General features: G+C 40.7%; 1 protein-coding gene across 4 annotated transcripts in view; it reads left to right on the top strand.

Moving 5' to 3' along the window:
* The window catches only part of LOC144596516 (tyrosine-protein phosphatase non-receptor type 14-like), a 179,469-nt gene that overhangs the window by 74,933 nt on the left and 90,712 nt on the right, over positions 1-13,824 (top strand). The gene's annotated exons all lie outside the window — the stretch shown is intronic.

Raw genomic sequence — 13,824 nt, 5'->3', positions numbered from 1 at the left:
CCATTCTTTCATCATATGTCAGTCCCGCCATCCTGGGAATTAACCTGGTGAACCTACGGTGCATTCCCTCAATAGCAAGAATGTCCTTCCTCAAATTAGAAGAACAAAACTGCACACAGTACTCCAGGTGTGGTCTCACCAGGACCCTGTACAGCTGCAGTAGGACCTCCTTGCTCCTATACTCAAATCCTCTCGCTATGAAGGCCAACATGCCATTTGCTTTCTTCACTGCCTGCTGTACCTGTTTTAATACATCAAGTCAAGTTGCCTGAATGATGTCGAAGGCATGACAGGTGGAATGGCCTGCTCCTGCTATTATTTCATATGTTGTTGTGCTTCAGCAGTATTATTGGTGGCAGTTTTTGTCAATTAACAGTTTAATTTTACTCTCTTTAGGTCAACACATAAACAACAAAAACTTGTTAACTAAAATGAGCAAAGGTCTCGCACTGTTACTTGAATACAAATTGATATGCAGCATTTAAAGTAACCAGTTTTTGTGTTACTAATACACTTCCAGTGTTTGTAATGCACTTTTGTGTTACTAGTACACATCAATTGTTAAGATTTTCATTTTTAACTTGGTAATCTGATTTGGAAGGAAACCACTCTTATTTAGCTGATAGCACAGTCAATACAGGTTATTGTTTGGTCAACTCTGGTCAATCCACTGGTTATGCTGACGATTAAGACATTTTCTGATAAAACTAGTAACTTTCAGTGTGGAGATGAGTATTGAAAGAAGAGGGAAACCCAAGAATAGACACTGCATACAATTTGCAAATGGAGTTGGCAAGTTGCCGCTTTGAAACTCCGATCTCTATTTCTTCAGACATTTGATGAATTTTCTATGATGTTTACCAAAATACAATCTTTGTATTTTGTACTTGTTCAATCTTGTACGTTTACCAACATACAATCTGTGGAAGGAAATATTACCTAAGGGATTCTGTCAGAATAGTGTGGACATTGGTAATGTAGGAAAACATCCTCCAGTAATATGTGCTCTATACTGCCTGTCAAAAAATGGTATCTCAATGGTAAATTGTTACATTTAATTTTTTTTTAACCTGTGTCAAAATGTGATTTTTTTGGGGGGCTGGGGATTGCCGTTTGGGACATATATATCTTGGAAGAACTAGAGTTAAGCTTAAAACTAATTTGATTCCCTTCCTTTTCCATGGTGAGGCGTGATGGTAAAATATTTGTGAGATCATTATCAATACAGTGCATCACAGTGTAAGTTAAAGATGATTGTTGATTCCATGTTACTCCTCTGTAGTATTCAAACTGTTTTGTTACTCAAAGAAACTGGTTTTAGTTTCTGGCAGCAGAAAAAAATTCTTATGAATACTACACAACATTCCGACTCCTGCCCTTTTTGTAAAGGCACGAAATGTAACTCACGATCAAAAAAATTTTTGTTGAGAAAGAGTAGTTGGTCTATCATGCCAGTCTCTGTCTGAATCCCGAGAGTATAATAGCTGGATTCTTCCCAGTCCTCTGCAGGAATGTAATCTCCTGCGAGCGGCCAAAAAAACACCTAGATAAACCCAAGGCCAGACGTATTCATTTTGTACTTTTCAGTTTTACACTCTGGTGTAACTTGCTAGTTAGTGCTTGCAATGAATAGATTGTTTTGATGATGAGATGGTTTCCATTAAAAAAAACTGATGCCAGAAGAGACTCTTTCAAATCCTGAAAATCAAAACAGGCTTGCTGCTGGAAATCTGAATTAAAAACAGAAAATGCTGGAAGCATTAGGACGAGGCAGCAACTCTGGAAAGAGAAACAGAATTACCATTTTATGTTGAAGGTAGACGCAAAAAGCTAGAGTAACTCAGCGGGTCAGACAGCATCTGTGGAGAAAAGGAATAGGTGACGTTTCAGGTCGAGATGCTGTCTGACCGGCGGAGTTACTCCAGCCTTTTGTGTCTATATTTGGTTTAAACCAGCTTTTGCAGTTCCTCCCTATCATTTTAAGTTGCTGGACTTCCATTGGCAACTGTATAACCAAGTATTTCCATTATGTTCCCTTTTTATTTTGAATTTCCAGTATCTGCTGTTACACTTTAGTTTTCAGCCAAAATAAAAGTTGATATTGAGTTATGGTATTTTTATGCTGGTTTCAAAACCATCCAAACATGCGACCGACCCACTGTATAATAGGACTGATATTTGTTTTCATTTCTATCTCCAACAACAGTGTGGAGGATAGGTGTGGCAACTGTTTCTGTCAACAGATTAACTAGACATTCATAATTAATTTATGCAGATATTTCTCTGACATTTATGATGCCAAGAAATAAAATGCATTTCTTCTTTATCATTTGAGGTTGATTCTGTCCGCTTCCCCCTTTCCCCAACCTCACCAATTCCTCCCAACATCCTATTACCCATGAAGTATTTCACTACTTCAAATACCACTCTGTTATTGTTCCCTACAGGATGATATTCATCTGAACATCTTGCAAGTAAGTTGTAGGTTAAAAAAAGTGCTTCTCTTTAATTAAATTACAGGGACACATAGTAAATATCTTTGAACAAAGTTTAATAATGCAATAAAATATTGAATGTAGGCCATTACATTTTCCTTGTATTAAAAATAGCATTGAGCGCTCTTGGCAAAACCACAGTCAGCTTTTAATATTCTGACCATATAGGTGTGGCTAAGAAAGCATAAATGCATAATTTTTAACTTCAGTCTACTTTACCATATATTGCAGATTACAATTTGCTTCTGTCACTGAAGAAAAATGTGTTTATTTCCAGCTCAAGTGTTTCATCCCTGTTAAATGACTGTGGGTCCTGTAATTTGTCTGTTGTTAGCTGGTTGTGTCCCAATTTCAACCTCCGAATGGTGCTGAGAATTGTTGAATTGGGCAGTGGAGCAATCAGCTGGCTTCCGCTTTAATGGTTGACATTGAAATCCAGTCATGGTGGAGGTCCTCCCACTCATCCCCATCGCAATCTTATCCGGTTCCATTATCTCACTTAAAATTGGTATTGTGAACCAACAATCACCTAGTGGTTGGACATTGTCAGCATTAGGCAAGAGGCTGCAGTCTTTTACAAACACGGACTGCACCTGGAAAAATCCTTGGAAGACGTCAGGCCTCGGAAAGTAAGGTCACTGGAAATGGAGGAGTGGGAGGATAATCAATGGTCTGGGAGAGTGAGGAGAGAGGGGCTGGTTTTCTTACCATTAGACCATGACCTCGTCTTTTTAATATTGTGATACCTGGAGTGCAATTAAAAGAATTCATGCACAGCATCTTCACTTCATGAATAAGCAAGAAGAGGAACATAGACTTCATTGGATGAGTTTTACCTCAAGAATGAGCTAGTCGTGTTGTTTCAATTTCTCCCTGTGGTTTCAATGAACATCAAGGTTTCAAGGTCAGTTTATTGTCCCATGTAAATTTGAGTTACCATACAGCCATACTAAGTGAAAAGCAACAAAGCACACAACCACATAAAAGTTAACATAAACATCCATCACAGCGGATTCCACATTCCTCACTGTGATGGAAGGCAATAAAGTTCAATCTTCTTCCCCTTGTTCTCCCGCAGTCGGGGCAGTCAAACCATCCGCAGTCGGGGCGATCAAAGCCCCTGCAGCCGACAATCGAAGCCCCCATCTGGGAGATCGAAACTCCCGCATCGGGGTGGTTGGAACTCTCTCCGCGGCATGGAGCTCCCGAGTCGGCCTCTTCTTACCAGAGACCGCGGGTTTCATGATGTTAAAGTCCACAGGCCCCTCGGTTGGAGCTTTGATCCCCGGCAAAGGGATCGCAAGCTCCGTGATGTTAAAGTCTCGCAGACTCCTGCGGCTTGGAGCGCCCATCGGTCTCCAGGAAAGGCCGCCAACTCCACGATGTTAGGCCGCAGTGGGGACGGAGATATGATACGGAAAAAAATCGCATCTCCGTCGAGGTAAGAGATTAAAAAAAGTTTCCCCCAAACCCCCCCCATATAAAACAAACCAAGGAACATGAAAACGTACTGTTAACACATAATAAAAATAACAAAAAAAAGAAAGGGCAGAAAAGCAGTATGGTATGGATGATGATGACTTGGAACTTGCTGTCGAGTGGAGTAGTGAAAATAGAGATGATCAATGATCAATAACTATGCACTTGGGAGCCTATAGTGATTGAGTAAGGGAATAGGATTGACTGGTTTTTTTGCCAACAGGATAAGAGGATGGACTTGATAGATTAAACACAAGAATGCACTTGAAGAAAAATAAGAGTAGAAATAGGTCATCTGGCCCCTTTAGAAGAATGAGGGGGGACCTCATTGAAACATACAGAATAGTGAAAGGCTTAATTCTACACCTATTCCTTATGACCGTATGACCTTAAGTCTACTCTGCGTTTCATTCAATATAGCTAATTGTCCAAGGCTCCTATTCACCTTCTGCGTTGGTTCCACAAAGCCCTCAAATACCTGATTTTTGTTCAAAGTCTGCCTCCTCTTTAACTACTTCCAATGAACAAGCTTCTACAATCCACTGGGGGTTTAAAAAAAAAGATTCACCACCCTCTGTGAGAAGAAATTCCAAAGCACTGCAGTTTTAAATCATTGCCCCCTTATCTTATACTATTGTTACTATGTGTGGAAACATCTCAATGTCTATCTTGTTAAGCCTTCTCAGGGTCTTAAGTTGCTATATAATCACCCTAAATCTTCTGAAACACAAAAGAAAGCAGACCTTGTAATTTTCATTATTCTTGATATGACCATGAATGCCAGACATCAGTAAATGCCCAGTGAATATCTTCTGTACCGCCTCTAATTCATTATATTATTTTGTAAATAAGGGGACCAAAATTACACACATTACTCCAAGAGTCGAGGCAGTTCACTGGCGTAGCAGTAGAGTTGCTGCCTTACAGCGCCAGAGACATGGCGGTTCGATCCTCGCTGTGAGTGCAACCTGCATGGAGTTTGCATATTCTCACTGTCACTCCAATGGTTTCCTCCAGATGCTCCAGTTTCCTCACTCATTCCCAAAGACATGCAGGTTTGTAGGTTAATTGGTTTGTGTAAATTGTCCCTGTTGTGTGGGATAGAACTACTATGGGTGATCGTTGGTCGGCACAGAATCGGTGGGCCTGAGCCTGTTTCCACACTGTATCCTTATGCTAAACTAAACTAAACCCTAACACAACGGGCATTCCAAAAACTAAACTAACGTTCTTTATTTCTAAACTCCAGCCTTGTAGCAATAAAGGGCAATATCTATTTGCTTTATTAATTATTTGCTGCCCCCACAAACTCTTCTTTTGTGTTTCATGATTAAGAATTTCTAGATACCTATGTACTTAATACATGTGTAATCTCTCCCCATTTAGATAACAGTCTTCCTTTTGAATCTACTATCAGTGCATGACATCACATTTTCTTATATTAAACTCCACTTGCCAAGTCTTTGTCCTTCCAGCCCGATATATTTGCCACGTTGCAGAGAAAAAGTAGACTCATTGCAGCATACTCTCCCACTTACTTTCATCAAGCAACCAGGATACTTGCATCTACCCCCTCCTCCGTTATTACTGTAGATGGTAAACAATTGACATTTTGTCATTTCATTTTGAAAAAGACCCATTTGTTCAAACACAGTCCTCAATGTGATAACCAATGCATTCCACATGGACCCATATCCTCCAATATATGCCTTCAGTCCCATTTATAGTTTTCAATATTTTGTCCTTTGTCTTGGGAATTGGTGCAAGTTCCTGTCTTTCATTTTAAAATAGAGATGTCTAGGATGTTCATCAATATCATCCACTGTGAAAACAACTGCAAAGTAGCTGCCAATTCCTCGTTTTCCCATATTAAATCCCCTGTTTCACTCTCCAAGGTTCCACACAGACCTTACCTACGCTCTTCCTTCATATATTTCAACAGAAGCCTTTGCGGGTTTGTTCTGGTATTTCCTGTCAGTTTGCTCACGTAATCAATTTTCTCCCTAGTCATTAATTTTCCTGCTAATTGGCCTCCTCCTTAGAAACAATGACTCCATCAAACGATTGCTGATCAGTATCAACATTTGAAGATGTCCCACTTAAATCAGGAGTGTCTGCATAGGTTTACTTGTAATGATGGTTCTGAATGTGGATCCATAGTCCAAATGCTATTTTGGCATAGATCTTGTAGAAGTATTTGGAAACGATTGCAATAAAAGTGCCTTTAAATGCCACGCTGGTGTTCCTGATCCTGCTTTCAACACGTTTTAAGGTTGTGCATTTCCCATACCTTTGCATTCCGCCATACCATTGTGTTCCACATGGTGCAGTGCAACAGATACAAGTCGCAACGTGCACGTTGTCCTGCTTCTCCTGAAAAGATGTAAACAACATGTCTGAGATGTTATTAATTAATCATTTGAAAGTTATGCTCCTCCACGGCAGAGATTGCGCAGGTTCTTTCAGGGCAGACAACCTATCATCAACACATTCCTGTCTGACGTTGGCCTCCCCCCGTTAATCTAATGAACAACCTGTCATTTTAATATTACAATTCTTCTTTGAACTCATGCCAAAATCTTTTTTATTATTTATGGTTGAACCTCTGTCTTTAAAAAAAGCTGGATAGATCAAATTTGATCCATTGCCCTCTTATGTTTATCCCTTGAGAACTCAGGGGAAGGGAGGGTAGCGCAATGTTTGTGGGTGTTTATTGCTGCCTGGGTTGTAACTATAGTGACACCGTCTGCATGATATCCTCTATAATGATGCAGTGTGTCAGCAGTTTCAAAATCCAGATGTTACACAACTGCTTCCTAAGTAGATCTATAGCAACTGGCACCTTTTGTATCAAAATATTGCCAAAAGCACCTTGTATTGAATTTTTGAAACAAATTTATTTGAAATTCATCACGTTTGATATGCTGACTCACCTGTGTACCTCACCCAAAAGATCATTCGGAATGTGTATGCTAAGCCAATATAATTAGCAATCCATGGCGGTGGCAGTGAGTATTAAAAGGAGGGGAATGCATTGCGCGTAGGTGGACCATTGGATAGTCACTGAGGCCATGCAGAAACCCAGGCCGGGTACTTATTTGCCCTTTCCTCAGACCTTTGCCTTGAAATTCAATTGAGTGGCACTATTTGGAGAAATAAACATGTGAGCACCATTTCAATGGTGTTTCATGTCACTCCCAGACATGTAACTGGACAAACCCAGGTATGGATCATTTCTGCAAAACTAAATCAGTTTCTGTCAAGCAAGCATCAAATTACATAATTTTCCAAGGAACACTGAGTATTGCAGGGAAGGTCATTCCACATTGTCAATGGAGCAGCCAAATTTGCCCCGTTTTCACGCCTGCACAGTTCATTATCTATCTATGTGTAGGAATGAACTACAGATGCTGGTTTAAATCAAAGATAGACACAAAATGCTGGAGTAACTCAGCGGGACTGGCAGCATCTTTGGAGAGAAGGAATGGAGGACGTTTCAGGTTGAGACCCTTGTTCGGACTATCTATCTCCCTCCCCTCTGTCGGCAATCTGAAGAAGGGTTTCGACCTGAAACATCGCCCATTCCTTCTCTCCAGAGATGCTGCCTGTCCCACTGAGTTACTACAGCAATTTGTGTCTATCTTGGGTTAAACCAGCATCTGCATTTCCTTCATACACACTGATCATTCCTTGGGCAGACATGTTGATAAAAGGCTGGGCTCCACTAGTAGTCTTATTACTTCTGTCTTTTGGGGTAGACCAGTTTACCTCGTGTCACTCTCCCTCCCCAAATCATCCCTGGCTGTGACCTTCTGACTCCCATAACGGAGATCACTGCCAGAGGCCTTGAACCAAGCACCCTTCTCTCTCGCCCCCTATTTCCCAGACCCAATACACCCTCTGACTGCTGCCACTTGCTTCCCCTTCGGGCACTGCTTTGGCAGATGGTACATTTAACTTTTACGTTTGACTGCAGCGCATGAAGGAAAATCTGTATAGGCAATTCAGCTGCAACTGGCGTTTGCAGCTGTCCATTATGGCTCTTGGCACATTACACAAAGGCACCATTCGCATTTGTGCCAGCACACAAAATTCTAGGCATGATTTTTCAGCTCTATTGTAGTATCTTTACTATTACCCCAACTCAATGCAGGCATAGAATTGAATTTGGGACTTTCTAAGTTAACGTGCTTCAACAGCTTGCTGAAAATACATTCTTTGTATGCAGCAGCTTTGTGATAAAGGTTCCCTTGATTATGCATTGTTGAGGTATAAACAAAGCAAATTTAGTTTGAAGAAGGGTCTCGACCCGAAACGTCACCGATTCCTTCTCTCCAGAGATGCTGCCTGTCCTGCTGAGTTACTCCAGGTTTTTATGTCTACAAGTTTAGTTTAGTTGAGTTGGAGATACAGTGCAGAACCAGGCCCTTTGGCCCACCGTGTCCTCGCTGACCAATGAACCCCGTACACTAACACTATCCTACAGACACAATTTACAATTATAACAAGCCAATTAATGGACAAACCTGTATGTCTTTGGAGTGTGGGAGGAAACAGGAGATCCCGGAGAAAACCCATGCAGGTCACAGGGAAAAAAATACAGACTCTGTACAGACAAGCACCTGTAGTCAGGATTTAACCAGGGTCTCTGGTGCTGTAAGGCAACAACTCTACTGCTGCGCCATCGTGCTGTTCATGATAATGGGATATTTGAACATTGAAAATGAATTTCATGAGTGGCATTTCATAAATGCATTTCAAAAGAATTCATTATGAAGCATTAAAAATAGAACAGAAGGATCACTGAAGCTGGAAATAATTGGTTGTTTTCCCATTGGACTCGATGTTGTAGCTGTGCAGTATAACCAGAGATCTATGTTAAGGGCCTGTCCCACTTAGGCGTTTTTTTAGGCGACTGCCGGCGACTGTCAAAGTCGTAGCAGGTCGCCAAACTTTTCTTTTACCCGACGACAATGACCACGACAATGCCGAGTCAGGTCGAGATTACACCGTCGTCGGAAACATCGCGAAATTCCCACGCTGTCAATGCTTCTCCGGCGTCCTAATTTTCGGGGCTGAAATCACTGACAAGTCGGTAAATACTTGAGAGTTTTGAAATATAACATCTTGCCCGGGTTACTTGAAAACCAAGCTTCACACTAACAAGGCATAAACTGGATTGACTTCCAGTTTACTAATAGCAGTATTAAAAAATTTAATTTTAAAAGTGGTTAAATGGATTTTTGTGCGGAGTGTGGGCATTCCTTGAAAATGTACGGGAGATGCACATCTGATTTCTGGGTTGCATATCTGGTTTGGGAGCCCACTTTAAATGTGATCGTTGATGGCCATAAACATCGGAAATTCCCACGTTTACCTGACCGTCAAACTGTCACCTCCAATCTACCTGTCAAATGTCCTTACGATAAATAAATTGGTTAAACACAAGTATTTTATGGTATCTTGAAATGACTTTACTTATTTTAATATTACGTGCTTCTAAATGCATCTAAGGGAAACGAGCAAACCTGGAGACAGCATGCGACAGCGCCCGCAATAAGCAACGATACCTGGCGACAAGCCCTCTGTCGCCGAGAAATTTCACTCCAGTTGATTTCTCAGCGACGCGCTGAGATCCACTACGATTCTTGGAAGACTCCTCACGATCATGCCCACGACACCCCGGCGAACTGTCGGCGACAGCCTAGTCGCCGACAGTCAGCTTAAAATCGCCTAAGTGGGACAGGCCCTTTAGGATACCCCTTGTTTTCAGTAGCTATATCATTTAAGTAGTGTGCCACCGTCACACTTCAGGTGGTGCACTTCAAAATGAGTATGATAACCTGGCTCTTCCCTGAAGGCAGAATCCGCACTTTTACAAGCTGTTGCAGTGATGCTTATTTGGGGCCTTCCCTTGAAAGGATACATGAACACTGGCTTTAAAGGTCATTAAGTTAAACATTACCACAATGTGGCATTTAACATTGCAGTCTTGTTGACATCACTGTGAACACTTTCAGTAGCCAAAGTTGAATTCTTTTGATAGTGTCTAAATTGCTGAGCACTGCAAATCGCGCGCGAGGGGGGTTGTGCACTTGTTGATTTTAAAACTAAACATGGAGTGGAAGAACTAAGGGATGTGCTAAAGACTACTAAATGCATAAGTAGAAGATGATAAAAATCATGATGGTCGGGCAACAACAACAGAGAAAGATGCACAAATATGACCTGGCATTGAGGTTTTTTGATGGCATTGTTTTGTTAAGCTGGCAGCTAAAAGACAACAATGTACGGACAGAGAGTTTAAGAAAAGAATGTTAAATGTGATTTTTACTGCAAGTTATAATATTTTAAACATGGAAAGGAGTTTATAGACCAGCGTAGTGTGTAATAAATCTGCTATAATTTGTAAATATGTGTTGGGATAAAATGTGAGGGTTTTTCCATTCTGTTTTGAGATGAGCTGAAAATTAGCGTTGGTTGCAGTTAAGAAATAACATTTGCCTACTGGGGGAATGAGCCAACAAGCAAGGAAAAATTAAGCTCTGGAGGAATTGTTGGTAGTGAGTGAGGGAAGGAGGTTGTGCTGAATGGTAATGCAGGGTAGATCGGGAAGGCTTGACAAAGTTTTCAGTAGGACTAGACAAAGTGGACCCGTTGGGCCCAAACTTCTCCTGCATTGGTGCAGCATCCTGTCCTCCCCCCCCACCCCTTTCTCCTCAACCCCCTCCCTCCCCTCTCCCTTCCCCCTCCTCCCTTCCCCCTCCTCCCCTCCCCCTCCTCCCCTCCCCCTCCTTGTAAACTTTTAAAATGTGAATAACTAAAAATATAACACCGATTTCAATAAAACGACTTGCATTATCACTAAAGTGACAATGGTGAGTAAGGTGGGCCTAGAATTGTCGCGCTATCGTGTACCGTTTTGGCTGAAGTTCTGTCACAAACAAGATAACAAACGAGAGTTTTTGTATATAGATGAGTATTTACTACAGAAGATTTTACTCGAAGATAGACACAAAATGCTGGAGTAACTCAGCAGGACAAGCAGCATCTGTGGAGAGAAGGAATGGGTGACGTTTCGGGTCGAGACCTTTCAGTCTGATGTTGGGAGTGTGAGGCACATAGATAAGGAAGTGGATGGTGTGAAAACAGGACAAAGGGAATGAAGTCTAGGAAAATGTAGAATAGATCATTGTAGAATAGATCATCGATGTAGAATAGAACAGAAGATTTCATCCCACGCAGGAAAAGTATTAGTATTAAGTTATAAGTGTGAAAGCTGGAGCCATGCCAAAGATAATAAAGAGAATTGTGAGCAAAAGGGTAGCGAGTAAAGCTTAAAATCTTGCATAGTTGTGAAAATATGGAACAAATCTGACAAGTTTGTGGTAGGGATGAATAGGAGCAGGGTGATCTCTGATACAGCAATGCTGGGTCAGAAGGGTAATTGGAGCAGTCAGTGGGTGATGATGTTTCTTTGTCTGTATTCTTTTTTTTAAATTTTTTAATTTTTTAAAGCATATGTACAAATAATAATAAACAACAAACTGGTTATAGAATTCTTACATAGCTTCAATTTTTTAGTTTTTAAAGAAAAAATAAAGATGAAAAGAGACTGAAAAAAAAGACTATAAACTAATAGAGAGAAAGCAAAGAAAAAAGAGAACTACAAATATAAAGATTATGGGGATAGATCCGGGAGTTAATGAGTATAGTTGTACACCCAACCCTAAACTCAAGTTTTAACTAGTTTTAAATTTTAGTTTTGTGACAAACCCATTTACTTTTTTAAAAATTCAATAAATGGAGACCATATTTTAAAAAATAGATCTGGTTTGTCAATTAAGGCAAACCTTATTTTTTCCAAATGCAAGGTCTCGGTCATTTCCGTAATCCACATTTTAATTGTGGGGGTTCTTTGTCTGTATTCTATGTTGTAAATAGCAGGACTGGGCAGATCAAGCTGTACGAATGGAGAGAGAAAAATTGAACCAACTCAGATTGAGCTGATAGTCTCTCACTCTGTCTGTGACCTCCTGCAACAAGGCCCCTTGCAGTCATGAGGAACAGCACCTCCTTTCCCATTCAGTCGTGTCGCAGCCTTTCAGATTTAATATTGAATTCTCCACCTTTGGGTCACTCACTGTTTCTGTCTGTATCGGAACTGGCCACTTCAGGCAGAATATCAGCAGGATGTCTTAACATTAAGAAGAAACGTTAAGCTATTTATAAATATCACCAAATATAATTAGCATTGCCGCAAAACATGCAACATGTTATTAAGTGAACACCAAATTTCCGATGACTCACTTATCCTAGGCTGGCTGAGTTTTTTACCAAGTTGTTTGTGTCAGACTGCCAGACTCTTCTAATTATCTAGTTTTCCACAGAGAAAAAGATGCTATTTCCTGGAGGCATCACTTTTTAAAGCATGCCCTAGAACCGTGAGTGCAATACTGCTAACTTTTCAGTTTAGTTTATTGTCACGTGTACCGAGGCACAATGAAAAGCTTTTGTTGCCTGCTAACCAGTCAGCAGAAAGACAATACATGATTACAATTGATACATTTACAGTGTATAGATACATGATAAGGGAATAACGTTTAGTGCAAGATAAAGCCAGCTAAGTCCGATCAAGGATAGTCCGAGGGTCACCAAAGAGGTAGATAGTAGTTCAGCACTGTTCGCTGCTTGTGGTGGGATGATTCAGTTGTCTGATAACAGCTGGGAAGAAACTGTTTGAACTGTGTGAGAAGAAATTTGCTTGGAAAGCTTGCGGAGGAGGCAACAGGAAATAGGTGGGAAGAGCTGGCAGCCAGCAAATGAGCAAGGCAACAAAAGTTGAGCATGCACATAAAGTTGAAGTCAGGATTGGGGAGTAAAATTAGGGGAGCCGATACAAAGTGGTAAAGCAGGCTTGATTCATCCATGGAGAGAGGGAGATAGTGCAGAGTTTGGAGACCCACCAAACCCCAAAGTAATGACCCTGTCTTCAGACTTTCACCATTGAAATCTGCCAATCTGCTTACGAAAGGGCAAGGCCCTGAACTTCTATTTGAAAAAAAAACGTAATTAATGTGAATTATTTGCTGGATACAGTACTGTCTCTGAAATTGTTTGTAAAATATTACATTGTCCCATTGCGTTCTTTTGAGGTAGAATGCAAATAGTCATTAAAGAATAGTCTGAAGAAGGGTCTCGACCCGAAACGTCACCCATTTCTTCTCTCCCGAGACGCTGCCTGACCTGCTGAGTTACTCCAGCATTTTGTGAATAAATACCTTAAAGAATAGTCAATAATTTCAAATAGACCTGTTGCAGTAGTTAAATGATACCTTTTTCTATGTTAAATCTGCACCCCACCCCCAACCCCCTCCACTAAAGATGTCCTCCTTGCATTTTGCTATATTGACCATATGAACTGAATTTACCAACAAAATATTACAGATGTGAAAAGCTGAAGTTTAAAGACCAGTTGCTACAATTCTGGTGGGTGTCCTCTTCAGATGTATTTCGAGGTCAAGAGTGACACATTCCCACTTCATAGGTTCTGATGTGACTGAGGGATATGATGGCTATGGGTTATGTGTAGACTACCACACGTGCTGTCTGATGGGGTAGGTGGGAGTGTTGTTGTCCTTGAATTGAATCAAATTCTCGGCCAAATATATCAAGATACGGTTCAGTAACAAAAGTTGTTATGAGGTATGTGAAAATGCAGGAGGCTATGAAAAGAAAGCCACAAGATTGTACTAGTATCTTGGAAATTTGTTTTAACAGCTCAACACAAGATTGTACTAGCATCTTTCAAATTTGTTGTTAAGCTCGTTAAGATCTTTTTGGATCATGA

Source organism: Rhinoraja longicauda, chromosome 9, assembly GCF_053455715.1.
Source record: "Rhinoraja longicauda isolate Sanriku21f chromosome 9, sRhiLon1.1, whole genome shotgun sequence".
Classification (NCBI taxonomy): Eukaryota; Metazoa; Chordata; class Chondrichthyes; order Rajiformes; family Arhynchobatidae; genus Rhinoraja; species Rhinoraja longicauda.
Note: the sequence above shows the minus strand (reverse complement) of the source record. Positions and strands in the feature narration are given on the sequence as shown.